The sequence below is a fragment of the Papio anubis genome, chromosome 3 (genome assembly GCF_008728515.1).
Source record: "Papio anubis isolate 15944 chromosome 3, Panubis1.0, whole genome shotgun sequence".
NCBI lineage: Eukaryota > Metazoa > Chordata > Mammalia > Primates > Cercopithecidae > Papio > Papio anubis.
Genome location: NC_044978.1, coordinates 127,326,043 through 127,341,882, shown reverse-complemented (window position 1 = coordinate 127,341,882; position 15,840 = coordinate 127,326,043). Strand labels below are relative to the sequence as shown.

The 15,840-nt window shown below is 43.4% G+C and overlaps 1 pseudogene; it reads left to right on the top strand.

Annotated features, from left to right (window-relative positions):
- Positions 1–7,376: 7,376 nt before the first annotated feature.
- Positions 7,377–8,618, top strand: LOC101007650 (annotated as a pseudogene).
- The last annotated feature ends 7,222 nt before the right edge of the window (positions 8,619–15,840 follow it).

Genomic DNA, 15,840 nt, shown 5'->3' with positions numbered 1-15,840 from the left:
CTCCATGGCAGCACCTCCCATCACAGACCTGGAAGCCTAGTAGGAAAAAATGGTTTAGTGGGCCAGGCCCAGGGCCCTGCTGCTCTGTGCAGCCTCAGGACATGGCATCCTGCATCCCAGCTGCTCCAGTTCCAGCTGTGGCTAAAAGGAGCCAAAGTACAACTCTGGTCATGGCTTCAGAGGGTGCAAGCCCTAAGCCTTGGCAGCTTCCACATAGTATTGGCCTGTGGGTGCACAGATTTGGGAATTGAGGCTTGGGAATCTCCACCTAGATTTCAGAGGATGGATGGAAATGCCTGGATGTCCAGGGCAGGCGTCTACTGCAGGTGGGGGGGTGCCCTCATGGAGAGCCTCTTCTAGGGCAGTGCAGAGGGGAAATGTGGTGTTGGAGCCCCCACACAGAGTCCCCACTGGGGCACTGCCTAGTGGAACCGTGAGAAGAGGGCCACTGTCCTTCACACCCCAGAATGGTAGATCTACTGACCGCTTGCACCGTGTGCCTGGAAAAACCACAGGCACTAAACTCCAGCCCTGAAAGCAGCCATGCAGGATGTACCATGCAGAGCCACAGGGGCGGAGCTGCCCAAGGCCTTGGGAGCCCACCTCTTGCATCAATATGACCTGGATGTGAGACATGGAGTCAAAGGAGATTATTCTGGAGCTGTAAGATCTAATGACTGCCCTGCTAGGTTTCAGACTTGCATGGGGCCTGTAGCCCATTTGTTTTGGCTAATTTCTCCCATTTGGAATGGCAGCATTTACCCAATACCTGTACCCCCAATGTATCTTGGAAGTAACTGTTTGATTTTATAGGCTGATAGATGGAAGGGACTTACCTTGTCTCAGGTAAGACTTTGGACCGTGGACTTTTGAGTTAATGCTGAAATGAGTAAAGAATGGGGGACTGTTGAGAACAGATAATTGTATTTTGCAATGTGAAAAGGACATGAGATTTGGGAGGGGACAGGGCAGAATGATATGGTTTGGATTTGTGTTCCCACCCAAATCTCATGTCAAATTGGAGGAGGAGCCTGGTGGGAGGTGATTGGATCATGGTGGCGGATTTCCCCCTTGCTCCTCTCATGATAGTGAGTGAGTTCTCATGAGATCTGATGGTTTAAAAAGTGTGAGGCACTTCCACCCCACTCTCCTGCTGTCATTTAAGATGTGCCTGTCTTCCCCTTTGCCTTCCACCATGATTGGAAGATTCCTTAGTCCTCCCCAGCCATGTGGAACTGAGTCAATTAAACCTCTATTCTTTATAAATTACCCAGTCTCAGGTAGTTCTTTATAGCAGTGCGAAAACAGACTAATACACTTTGTTTTCAGGCAGTCATCAGAAGATAAAAAACTTTTCCTGTATCTGCTGGCTCTTAATTGTCTTTAGCTCAAAATAATTCATAAGCCAAAAAGGCACATTCTGGGGTGAGACATTCTGGTACCCTTTAAGGACAATGGGAACTGGAGAAACAGTTGTTGGCCAGCAAAGGAAGGAACAATAGAGCTGTTTGGCCATGGTGTGTTTCCATAAATATGAGCAAGAAATGATACAGAGAAGGGAAAGATGAAGTCCGTAGAGCTAAGGGCCTCGCTTCCAGAATCTGAACGCTGCAGAAAACCTTTCTCTCATTTAACTGCGGAAACCAGAAAGCCATCAATTTAAGACACAGGTGGATTACAGTTTGGTTCCTGTTTGAAGTTGTTTCATGACACCCATACTTTCTATTGAGGGTTTGTTGTGTGCTACAGAGGATATAAAGGTGAATCTAACAGGATGCAGTCCTAAGGAAACAGGCAGCTTAGCAGCAGAGATAAGGCATCCTCATAAATAACTGTATCAAAAGTGTTAAGAAGAGGAATTGAAGAGGACAGGTAGGAACATAGTGCTGGGGGAGATTAGAAGAGGATGTTAAAGGCGTGTGCTTCCACCTCCACCTCACTGACCCATTCGGAAAAAGGACGGCATGGGTGTCAGAGGCGATTGAACCAGAGTGACTTTATCTTGAATAGGGGATGGATAAAATAAGGCTGAGACATACTCTGCTGCATTCCAATAGGTCAGGCATTCTTAGTCACAGGATGAGATAGGAGATTGGCAGAAGATACAGGTCACAGAGACCTTGCTGATAAAACAAGCCATGGTAAAGAAGGCAGCTAAAATCCACCAAAACCAAGATGATGATGAAAGTTACCTCTGGTCATCCTTACTGCTCATTATATGCTAATTACAATGATTACCATGCTAGAAGACACTCCCACCAGTGCCATGACAGTTTACAAATGCCATGGCAACATCAGGAAGTTATCCCATATGGTCTTAAAAGGCGAGGAACCCTCAGTTCCAGGAATTGCCCACCTCTTTCCCAGAAAACTCATGAATAATCCATCCCTGTTTAGCATAAAATCAAGAAATACCTATAAGTAAACTCAGTTGAGCAGCCCATGTCACTGCTCTGCCTATAGAGTAGCCATTCTTTTTTTTTTATTATTTTATTTTTATTTTTATTTTTTTTTTGAGACGGAGTCTCGCTCTGTCGCCCAGGCTGGAGTGCAGTGGCGCAATCTTGGCTCACTGCAAGCTCCACCTCCCGGGTTCATGCCATTCTCCTGCCTCAGCCTCCTGAGTAGCTGGGACTACAGGCGCCCGCCACCGCGCCCGGCTAATTTTTTGTATTTTTAGTAGAGATGGGGTTTCACCGTGGTCTCGATCTCCTGACCTTGTGATCCACCCGCCTCGGCCTCCCAAAGTGCTGGGATTACAGGCGTGAGCCACCGCGCCCGGCCTAGAGTAGCCATTCTTTTACTCTTTTGCTTTCTTAAAAAACTTGCTTTCACTTTACTGTATGAACTTGTCCTGAATTCTTTCTTGCAGGAGGTCCAAGAACTCTCTGTTGGGGTCTAGATTGGGACCCCTTTCCGGTAACAAGGGAACCTGTGAGTGCTGTATACCAGTGGCACACTAAGTTCTGCTAGATAAAAAATCATCTGATGATCCTTGTTAAAATACAGTAAGTGACAGGGCTCAGGACATACCACTCCAAAATATGACTGCCAGAGTCCAGAATATGACACCCCAAAATAGGCCTCTTTGGCATAAGGTTTATTTTGAGCTGGTTATTTTGAGAAACTGCAGACACAGGAGAAGTTCTGGAAAGTTATCCTTTTGTGTAAGAGAAATTTGAAGCTATAAAGGCAGTCTCCGTTTTTAAGTGTGCCTCCCTCTCTGCACCAGGAAGAGAAGGAAGACTAAGTCTCTAGAGATGCTTAATCAATAAAGAAGGAAGGCATCAACTTAAATCTGCATAACAAATGTACCTTTGTTTAAGATGCTTTTTCTGGCCATCTTATCTTAGCTGGCCATTCTCTCCATCCTTATTTCTTTGTTTCAGAGAATAATGACATTCAAGCCTGAGGTTTTAAAATCTTTCTTTGAGATCTACTCTAGAGATTTACTCATTTCTCTGGTTATCACCCATGTTACAGGAGGTACACATGTTATTAAACTTCCATTTGTTTCTCTCTTGTTAATCTGTCTTTTGTTACAGGGAGCGCCAGCTAAGAGCTCATGAAGGTTGGAGGAGAGCATTATTTTTCCTCCCCTACATAAAGAGAGGCAAAATGCCCTCAGGATTTGTTTTTTTCACCCCACAAGCTGAGAACTAAATTGACATAAGAGGGATCAACAGGAGAAAAGCATACAAAAAATTTAGTACAGTTTTACATGGCACAGGGGACTTCATAAGGAAATGAAAATCCAAAGACATTGCTAGAGATGAACACTTATATAAAGAATTAAACAAAGAGTAAATTGTGAAAATGTGACGCAGCAAAGGGTATTGGGTAGTGCAGTGGCTAGGAAGATTGGTCTATGAGATTGGTTTGTTCAGATTCCCCTCAGCTTCAACTTCCCATCCTTAATGATAAGAATGATACTTTCCTTCTGGAACAGGCAGAATATCCCACATGTGGGAACTTCATCTCCTGCTTTTAGGAAACAGAAGGAAGGTCAGAGTGATCTTCTTGCATCTGCCATTTTTTGAGTGCCTCTAACTCAAAAATACTCAATCTGCCAGAGCATATTGTGGGATGGCATGTTCTTAACCCCTTCATAAGGCAGACTTTATTCAGGACCATTCATATACGTTTAGGGACCACCGTAATGGGATTTTTCAGTAGGGGAGAGATATTGGGCTCAACTCCAAATATACCATGGGCAAGTGGGAATTTAGAGCCAAGGAGCAGGGTATGGGTCAGTGGATGGAAAATTATTGAAAGAAAACATGCAGGGTAAAGGGGGGTTCTGGCTAAACCAGTCTAACAGGATTCTTGCTGAAGTCAGGCCAGGGTCATCAGACATCATCTGGGGGTGTTACAGAACCCAACTGGGGTTGCCTGGCACAGCAAAGCCAATCACTGAAATTAGTAGAATGGCATAGGGGAGAAAAAGTAATTCTCCTCACTTGTCATAAGGTTCACTGTTGACACCCCTATAGCAAAAACAGGCCAGGCATGGTGGCTCCTAGCACAGAGGTGTAATCCTAGCACTTTGGGAGGCTGAAGTGGGTGAATCGCTTGGGCCCAGGAATTCGATTTCAGCCTGGGCAATATAGCAAGATCCTGCAAGAAAGAAGAAAGAAATGAGAAGGGAAGGGAAAGGAAGGGTAAGGAAAGGAAAAGAAGCAGAGGGGAGGGGAGAGGAGGGGAGGGGAGAGAAGGGGAGGAGCAAGGGAGGGGAGGGGAGGAGAGGAGAGGAAAAGGGGAAGGAAAGTAGAAGGAAAAGGAAAGGCACCTGGAAAGGATTTTCTGAACTTCCCCTGAAGCAGATCATAAGACCTTATATATGAGAGGTACTCTCCGTACACCAAGAGAAATGGAACATCCTTATTTTCAAAGACAAAGAGACACAGAGAAGAATCTGAAAAGCAAGACTTGCTGTTTCCCCTAGTTTACTACCATTAGATCATACTCTTTGCTCTATTATATTTCTCTATGACTGTCCACTCTTCATCAAACCTACCATAAAAATACTCAGGTTTACTCCATTTCTTTAGGTCTTCATTTCCTTGTGAAGGCTCCTCTGTCATGTAAAACTTATATGAAGTAAATTTGGATGCTTTTCTCTTGTTAATCTATCTTTTGCTACAGGGCCCCCCAGCCAAGGAACCTAAGATGAGGGGAAGGAAAGATATTTTTTCCCCTTTACAGTGCTAAGGTTGAAAAACCCTGGCCTAGGCAATTAGGAAAGTGAGTATGTTTCTGCTGCTTTGCCAAAAAGGAAAACTGTATCCTTGACATTTGCTGAATTACCTTTTATCCCTCATTATCTAACACGAATTCAGTTGATTAACTAACCCCAGAGTGTGTGTAAGGGTGAATAAGAAACTTAATTCTTCCTGTTGAAAATAAGAGACCCACCTCTCTACTTTGCCCTATCTTTTTTTTTTTAAGAATTTCTCTCAGCCCTTTTCAAAGGTATGTAAGTCTTTTAAATAGCTAAATAAGCCTCTTTCCAGGCTCATGATTCAGGAATGTTTTCTCAAGGACCTGGGAGTCATTTCTTTGAAAGGTAGTCATCAAGGAAGATAACACCCTATCTTCCCAGTCTCCTGGGAGGAGATGGGCTAACTGGCTATCACCTGACTCCAATTTGCAAATCACCTGCTAATGTGATGGGTTATGTCCAGCTAGCTGTATGTCTGTGGATTTCTTTCTGTCTTGCAATCTCTTTAGCAGATTGTCTGAGCTGAGCATCACATTCTGGTTTAATGCTTATTTAATCATAGCACTGTTTTCTTTCTTCTCTTTGTAGAGAAGTTTTCTGAAATGGGAGATTTTTAAAATTTTATTTTTACTTATATTGCCCAAACAAATGCCATTTTACTTACAATGGTTAAAGTGCAAGATCTGTCAGAGATGTGGACACACACATTTCTTCATGGTTTCATGATGGGCTCTTTGACCAAATTATTATTATTTTTTCTTTTTCTTTTCATTTAACAGATGAGGAAACTGAACACAAAGTTATTGTTATTTTCTTATTTAATCTTGATTGGTTTAAGATCAAGTTCTCTGTTGTTTAAATGTTCTTAGAAAGCTATTATATTATGTAAATGTTCTTAAAGAACTATTATATATAAGAAATGAAATGTACATATAAATGAACATATATATAAATGTTCTTAGAAAGCTATTATATACTAGCTCAGAAAGCTACTATATCTATTATAATTTGGTTAAAGACCAAATTATAATATATATTAGTATTATTTTCAAATAAATTATATGTGATCTTAAAATCACCTTTGTTTCAAAAAAAGTGGCAACTGAAGAATGATGAGGTTCATAAGTATGGAAAGAAGAGCTTTATTTTTCATAAACGGTTGCAGCCTGCAAGTGGCCATTTTGATAGGCTGAAAAGCATAATCTCCCATCAGAAGCCAGGAACAAGCACTTCAAGGGTGAGAAGAATAAGACAGGAATTTATGCTGAAGTGGGTGGCCACATATACATATTCAATAAGCTATAGGAGGAGTCATGAATATTTATAAAATGAGAAACGCATGTGCAATTGACCTTCATGCCTCTTGTCACACCAAGCGTCAGGTTCCAGCCCATGCTGAGGTCCAAGGGGAGTGGGTGGATGGGTGGCAGATAGCTGAAAGAACACTCAGGGGGCTGTAGGCAGGTAAAATATGGTTTTATTCAGCAGCTCTCTTACACTGTTCCTTTGTCTTAACTGTCTGCTCCAGCTGCATCCCTTTTCAGCAGCCAGTTCTGCAGCTCTTGTCACTCCCGCACTTACAGCTGCATTCCATGGCACACTTGCTGGTTTCTGGCTCCCCTCATGTCCATCTGCAAGATGGCTGGCTCTCCCTACAGGGTCAGGAGCTTCACTCTCTCCCTCTGAGTGTATGCCCCATGTACAGCGTCTGCAGGGCAGCTGTAGCTTTTACAAACAATAGTGGCTTTAAGCCAAGTATAAGCTTACGCACATGCGTTATACAACAAGTGGAGTTGTGTGCCTGTGCTCCAAACTTGCTGAGTCACGCTGGCCTGCATGTCTGCCTCGGCCTATTCTTGACCAAAGCACATCCATTTACCTTACACCTCTCCATGAGACCCATGTTCAACAATGGTGGCCTTAGCATGATCCCAGGGTGAAGTTTTTGGGCCTCTGATGTCAAAAGGTGAAACAGGCCAAGTGTGTTGGCTCAAACCTGTAGTACCAACACTTTGGGAGGCCAAGATGGGCAGATCACTTAAGCCTAGGAATTTAAGACCAGCCTGGGGAACATGACAAAACCCCATTTCTACAAAAAATACAAAAATTAGCTGGGGAAACTGCAGTGAGCTGTGATCATGCCACTACACTATAACCTGGGAAACAGAGTGAATGAGAACAAGAAGAAAACAAAAAACAAAAAACAAAATGTGAAGCTGAGACATGAAAATCCTCACTGCACATCCTCCTTAGGCTGGCAAGAACCACCCCATGGTGGAAGCCAACTTCTGGTGCCGTGTTTTCTCACCAGGTCCCTGTGACAAGGAAGTGGCAGTGACGGCCATGACACAGAAGCACTACCTTGAAGCTTCAGAGCAGGAACTGCACAACAGCTGCCAGGGCCAAGCCTGCTATCTCCTATGATAACAGCACTTTTGAAGAAACATGTCCATACTGTTTGCAGTTGTTGATTCTGGATAACTTTTGAGTGTGTCTCAAACCCAAAGCCACATTGACACCCAAAATACAGAAACTGATTAATCTAGAAGGATGAAATTATACACTCAGTTTTAAAGAAGCAAAAATTGTGAAAAAGTTCAGAGACTCCAAAAGTGTATTGTTGATTACTTGTAAAACATGCCACAGAACAGTGAAACATCATGGTAAGAGCAGAAGCTTTCTATTAGCATTGAGGAGCAATCCTAGTACTCCTACAAGTAAACTCAGCCTGAAGACACCAAAAAGAAGGACTGCAAACCCAAATCATGAGATGTCTGATTCCAAAGGCAAGCGCCCAATATTGATTTCAGAACACCTACATCTGGAGAGTTAGTATCTTCTTGCTCCTCAAAGAATGTGAGCAAAACAAAGAAACGTTTCTCTCAATGAAATATTGGCTCCCTCTTGGCTCCCTCCCATTTTGGGGAAATGCTTTTCTACATAATTCCAGGTTTTTCTTGTAAAAAATATTCCTTAGTCAGAATGAATCCCAAAAGAATCCGTAGGTAGACTTCAGAAATTTCTTATCTTCTCTGAAGGGTGGACTTTGATAATAAGAAATGCCTCATGTCAGTCAGTTCTAAAACTAAAGTTAGTGAGACAACTTTTTAAACTTTTATTTATTTTTTGAATATATGGAAACTTGATCTGAGTGAAAAACAACAACAAAAAAGAACCAGCCCATGGTTGGTGATCTCTTATCATGAAGGAATGCTGGTTTGTTGTTTTGTGGAAACTGCAAAAGGGACGGTCAGTGTCAGGGTGTTGGTTAAACGAAGGGTGGAGTGAATCTTTCCAAAGGGCTGGTTTCTGTTTACTCCTTAGGGAAAAAATTCTAATGGTGGTTAGCGAGGGAGGGGGTATAATGAGGCATGATATGGTTTGGCTGTGTCTCCCCACCAAATCTCAACTTCAATTGTATCTCCCAGAATTCCCAGATGTTGTGGGAGGGACCCAGGAGGAGGTAATCGAATCATGGGGGCCAGTCTTTCCCATGCTATGCTATTCTTGTGATAGTGAATACGTCTCACAAGATCTGATGGGTTAATCAGGGGTTCCACTTTAGCTTTTTTTTTTTTTTTTTTTTTTTTGAGATGGAGTCTAGCTTTGTCACCCAGGCTGGAGTGCAGTGGCACAATCTCGGCTCACTGCAACCTCCACCTTCCGGGTTCAAGCAATTCTCCTGCATCAGCCTCCCGAGTAGCTGGCATTACAGGCACCCACCACCACGCCCAGCTAATTTTTGTATTTTTAGTAGAGATGGGGTTTCACTATGTTGACCAGGCTGGTCTTGAACTCCTGACCTCATGATCTGCCCACCTTGGCCTCCCAAAGTGCTGGGATTACAAGCATGAGCCACTGCGCCCAGCCCCGCTTTAGCTTCTTCCTCATTTTTCTCTTGCCACCACCATGTAAGAAGTAATTTTCACCCGCTGCCATTATTCTGAAGCCTCTCCAGCCATGTGGAACTGTAAGTCCAATTAAAGCTCTTTTTGTTCCCAGTTTTGGGTATGTCTTAATCTGCAGAATGAAAACAAACTAATACAGTAAATTGGTACTAGTAGAGTGAGTGGGGCATCACTGAAAAGATACCTGAAAATGTGGAAGCAACTTTGGAATTGGGTAACAAGCAGAGGTTGGAGAAGTTTGGAGGGCTCAGAAGAAGATGGGAAAATGTGGGAAAGTTTGGAACTTCCCAGAGACTTGTTGAATGGCTTTGCCCAAAATGCTGACAGCAATATGGAGAGTAAGGTCCAGGCTGAAGTGGGCTCAGATGGAGATGAGGAACTTGTTGGGAATTTGAGCAAAGATGACTCCTGTTATGTTTTAGCAAAGAGACTGGCAGCATTTTGCCCCTGCCCTAGAGATTTGTGGAACTTTGAACTTGAGAAAGATGATTTAGGGTATCTGGTGGAAGAAATTTCTAAGCAGCAAAGCATTCAAGAGGTGACTTGGATACTGTTATAGGCATTCAGTTTTTTAAGGGAAGCAGAGCATAAAAGTTTGGAAAATTTGCAGGCTGACTATACAACAGAAAAGAAAAACCCTTTTTCTGGGGAGAAATTCAAGCCGGCAGAAATCTGCATAAGTAGTAGGGAGCCTAATGTTAATCCCCAAGACCTTGGGTAAAATGTCTCCAGGCCAGGTCAGAGACCTTCACACACCCCTCCCATCACAGGCCTGGAGGCCCAGGAGGAAAAAATGGTTTCGTGGGCCAGGCCCAGGGTCCCTGTGCTGTGTGCACCCTATGGACTTGGTGCCCTGTGTCCCAGCCATTTTAGCTGTGGCTGAAAGGGGCCAACATAGAGCTCAGGCTGTGGCTTCAGAGGGCAGAAGCCCTAATTCTTGGTGGCTTCCACATGGTGTTGAGCCTGCAGGTGCACAGAAGTTGTGAATTGAGGTTTGGGAACCTCCGCCTAGATTTCAGAAGATGTATAGAAATGCCTGGATGTGCGGGCAAAAGTTTGCTGCAAGGATGGGGCCCTCATGGAGAACCTCTGCTAGGGAAGTGCAGAAAGAAAATGTGGGGTCAGAGCCCCCATGCAGAGTCCCTACTGAGGCACTGCCTAGTGGAGCTGTTAGAAGAGGGCCACCATCCTCCAAACCCCAGAATGGTAGATCCACCAACAGCTTGCACAATGCACCTGGAAAAGCTGCAGACACTCAGTACCAGCCTGTGAAAGCAGCCAGAAGGGAGGCTGCACACTGCAAAGCCACAAGGGTGGAGCTTCCCAAGACCATAGGAACCCACCTCTTGCGGCAGCATGACCTGGATGTTACTTGGAATCAAAGGAGATCACTTTGGAGCTTTAAAATTTGACTTCCCTGCTGGATTTCAGACTTGCATGGGCCCTGTAACCCCTTTGTTTTGGCCAACTTCTCCCATTTTGAACAGCTGTATTTACCCAATACCTGTACCCCCATTGTATCTAGGAAATAACTAGCTTGCTTTTGATTTTACAGGCTTATAGGCAGAAGGGACTCACCTTGTCTCAGGTGAGACTTTGGACTGTTGACTTTGGGGTTAATGCTGAAATGAGTTAAGACTTTGGGGGACTGTTGGGAAGGCATGATTGGTTTTGAAATGTGAGGACATGAGGTTTGGAGGGGCCAGGGGTGGATTGATATGGTTTGGCTGTCTCCCCACCCAAATCTCAACTTGAATTGTATCTCCCAGAATTCCCATGTATTGTGGGAGGGACCCAGGGGGAGGTAATTGAATCATGGGGGCCAGTCTTTCCCATGCTATTCTTGTGATAGTGAATAAGTCTCACAAGATCTGATGGGTTTATCAGGGATTTCTGCTTTAGCTTCGTCCTCATTTTTATCTTGCCACTGCCGTGTAAGAAGTTCCTTTCACCTGGCACCGTGATTCTGAGGCCTCCCCAGCTATGTGGAACTGTAAGTCCAATTAAACTTCTTTTGGTTCCCAGTTTTGGGTATGTCTTTATTAGCTGCATGAAAATGAACTAATACAAGGTGTGTTTGACTTTCCATCCTGTCATGTCCAGGGACTCAATGTTCAAGGTTTCTCTGGGGTCCTCTTGGCCAAAAGAGTGTCCATTCAGTCAGTTGGGGGACTTAGGATTTCTTTTTTGTTTCTCAGTTATAAGACCTTCATGTGACAGCCAGAGAAACGGAATGAAGACACGGAGACACCAAGATAAATCTGAATACAAAGCCCTTGTTAAGTCCCCCAGTTTATTACTGTTAGATCATACCCCTTATCCAATCATGTTTCTCCATAAGTATCCACTTTTCATCAAACCTAAACATAAAAATACACAGTTTCCTCCATTTTGGGGGTCTTCATTTCTGAAGGCTGCATGTCACATAAAACTTTGGTTAAATAAATTTGTTACACTTTTCTCTTGTTAATTTGTTTTTTGTTATGGGGTGTAAGCCATGAACCTTGCAACAAGCAAGGAAAAAATATTACTCTTTCTTCCCTACACCATTGTACTAATTTCTTTTTTAAAAAATTATTCTATCCTTCATGAATAGGAGCTATGCCTAATAAAAATTCCCATAGCTGAGCTTACATAACAAGTAGTGATTAGCTGTGCAGATGCAAAACACTAAAATAAAATAAGCTCTGATTCAGGTTGGGAAGCAAATGTTGGACCCCTGCAGAGACTGCAAAATCCCAAAGAAAGACCTTCCCTTCTGCTACCTACATAGCCATCCAAAGAGCAAGGAATGCTGAACACGTGTAAGTGCTTCAACAGCAATGTCAAATCTCAACTGAAGGTTAAAAAAAGACAAAAATACTAGCAAAAGAGTGATCTAGAGGATATTGCTGTCTTGTAACTTTTAATTTTTTTGTTTTAAAATTAATATTTACTGGGAGGAAAGAGCTTTCTTATCATAAAACTAATATTCACTGCCAAAAAACTAGAAAAGAAAGAAAAGCCAAAAAAGGTTCATTAAAACGTTTCCTCATCAGGAAATAATTCATGCTAACCTTTTGGGATGCATTCTTCCCACATACACATTTTAATTGTAGTGTGATGGATTCCACACCAGGTTACTGAAGGGTGCACGCCTGCTTCTTGAACCTTGAAGACCAGATGGTGAGTCAAGGCCATGGTGTGCAGCTGAGGAACAGGTATCCCTGAGAACCTAAGCATCTTGGGGAGTGTCTGAGAACCTACCAAGAAAAACAGTCTCATCACTCAAACACAGTAGGCAAAGAGCCAGAAAATTAGCTTACAAATAGTTTAGAGATGGGAGGTGGCACAGATCTCTAGAGCAGTCCTGCTGCTGTCCAGGAGTGCCCTGTATGTAAATCTTAACAAACACATCTACTTGCCAAGCTGGACTTTTCCAAATAAAATTCTTTTATCTCTTGGCTCCCTCCCACTTTGAGGGAACATTTTTCTAAACAATTCCAGGTTTTTCTTGTAATATTAATGCACTTGAATATGCTGTTTGTTAGTCATATGTAAAGGAGACAGGGTCACTGTGGACTCCTGTGGTTCAGACATAGCACAGAAGTTGCTAGAAGCTGATGAGAGTAATAATGATCATACCATTCTTGGCATGATTAGCAGGGGAAAAAGCGGCCGGGTACAGTGGCTCACACCTGTAATCCCAGCACTTTGGGAGGCCGAGGCAGACGGATCATTTGAGGTCAGAAGTTCGAGATCAGCCAGGCCAACATGGTGAAACCCTGTCTCTACTAAAAATGCACAAATTAGCTGGGTGTGGTGGTGGGCACCTATAATCCCAGCTACTCGGTAGGCTGAGGCAGGAGAATCGCTTGAACCTGGGAGGTGGAGGTTGCAGTAAGCTGAGATTGTGCCACTGCACTCTAGCCTGGGTGACAGAGCAAGATGACTCTGTCTAAAATAAACAGGAGAAAAAGGTTTATTTGTATGCACCCAGAAGCCAATAAAAGGAGTAGTTGGCTTATCAAATAGTTAAAGTTAAACGCTTATATACCTAAATTAGCAGGGGAAAAGGAGGGAGGCGAAAAGGCTTCTATGGGAAAAAACAATTAGGTTTCTTTAGGAAAGACAAATGAAGTTTTAGGAGAACAAATAGGAGATAAGAAAATGTGTGATAATGTTGCCTATACAGGCAAGCGGTGTTTCCAGCTTCTTTGGGGCCATAAAACTCCCCAGAAGAGGTAATTTATAGTAGATTTACTCTTTCTCTCTCTCCTGGGAGTGGAAGCCACCTCATGAGGGAATTTATGGCAGTCCTCATTTCTCAGAGGTTTCTGCTTGAAGTCAGATAAGAGAAGCTCCAAGTAAGTTTCTTTCTGCATCTGTTGAATCTCAAATGCCTTCAGCTCAAAATAATCTTTGTATCAAATCTGGGGTTCCAAATGGGTCTCACACCTTCAAAGGGGAAAAGCCACCAAGGCATGGAAGCTAATGCTTTTCGAATCATGCCAGTGGGCTGGGCTCTTGACTCACCACAGTTCCATGAAAGTGTGACAGGAAATGGGTCCTGATCCAGACCCCAAGAGAGGGTTCTTTGATCTTGCACAAGAAAGAATTCAGGCCAAGTCCATAAAGTGAAAGCAAGTTTATTAAGAAAGTAAAGGAACAAAAGAATGGCTACCCCATAGACAGAACAGCCCTGAAGTCCGAAGACCGCTGGTTGCCCATTTTTATGGTTATTTCTTGATGATATGCTAAACAAGGGGTGGAATATTTATGCTTCCCCTTTTAGACCATATAGGGTAACTTCCTGCCATTGCCATGGCATTTGTAAACTGTCATGGTGCTGGTGGGAGTGCAGCAGTGAGGATAACCAGAGGCCACTCTCGTGGCCATATTGGTTTTGGTAGGTTTTAGCCAGCCTGTTTACTGCAACCTGTTTTATCAGCAAGGTGTTTATGACCTGTATCTTGTGCCAACCTCCTATCTCATCCTGTAAGTTAGAATGCCTTAACCATCTCGGAATACAGTCCAGTTGGTCGCAGCCTCATCTTACCTAGCCCCTATTTAAGATGGATTTGCTCTGGTTCACACGTCTCTGACAAAAGTGGAAGCATTCTACTTTTATTCCACAAGCATTTAGTGAGTGAACCCTAAGTGGAAGATTTTACAACCAGGCATTGAGGATGCAGAACCAAATAATCTCAGCTGTAATCTGAGCTACTCGGGAGGCTGAGGCAGGAGAATCGCTTGACCTGGGAGGTGGTAGTTACAGTGAGCCGAGATCGCATCACGGCACTCCAGCCTGGGTGACAGAGCGAGACTCTATCTTAAAAAAAAAAAAAAAAAAAAAAATTAAAATTTCAGGATCCTCTAAATTTATTACGCCTAGGGGAAAGTTAAGCCCTGGAGACTGAGACACAAAACATGTTTACAACTTCTGTTTCTTAGATTATAGATTAACTCTTTTCCATAAATGTTGTTCCATCAATGACTAGAAAAGACCAGAAACCAGGCCCCTCCCCTTCCAATCACTGGTTTTTGTTACAGATTAATTGCTTCCTTCATTGTCCCATATCTAACACAGACCAAATGACGCAGAAGACCCCGTGACTGTTCCCTCTTCAGTGTGGAATGTTAAATATACCTTTCCTGAGAAAAAAGACCACCTCAACGAATCCAATCATTGTAACTATGCGCTAAGCCTCATGTAGAAAGATACTGAAATTCTGTTACGCTTCTCTATCTTTTGTCTAAATAAACGATCCTAAACTTCTACACTTCAGAACCGTGACTTTCATTCTTTGGAATCTGTTTTCTGAGTAGCTGTCCTCAAACTTTGCATTTGAACAAACTCTTTTTTCTTGAAGGCATTGCAGTCTAAGGGAAATCAAAGTGGGTTGATGATTGCTGTACACTGTGGCTGGTGCTGTGATAGAGATGGGTATTCTGCACACAAACAGGTGCCACAGAAACACAGAGGAGGAACACCTGCATCTGCTGGCTGCAGCCCTCTGGCTGAATCTGAACCTGAGAGGTATCTTATTTGACCTATGCAATTGTTATGGGTTGAATTGTGTCCCCAAAAAGATATGATGGAAACTTAACCCCCTGTACCTCAGAATATGATCTTATTTGGAAATAAGTAATTGCAGATGAAATTAGTAAAGATTCATACTGGAGTAGGGTTGGCCCCTACTCCAATATGACTGATGTCCTTATAAAAAGACTGTAAGCTGGGCATGGTGGCTCATGCCTGTAATCCCAGCACTTTGGGAAGCTGAGGTGGGCGGATCATGAGGTCAAGAGATCGAGACCATCCTGGCCAATATGGTGAAGCCCCATCTCTACTAAAAAGTACAAAAACTAGCTGGGTGTGGTGGCGTGAGCCTGTAGTCCCAGCTACTCGGGAGGCCGAGGCAGGAGAATTGCTTGAACTAGGGATGCGGAGGTTGCAGTGAGCCCAGATCATGCCATTGCATTCCAGCCTGGCAACAGAATGAGACTCCATCAAATAAATAAATAAATAAATACTGTAGGCCAGGCACAGTGGCTCATACCTATAATCCCAGCACTTTGGGAGGCTGAGGCAGGCAGATCATTTGAGGTCAGGAGTTTGAGACCAGCCTGGCCAACATGATGAAACCCTGTCTCTACTAAAAATATTTAAAAAATTAGCTGGACGTGGTGGTGCATGCCTGTAATCTCAGCTACTCGGGAGGCTGAGGC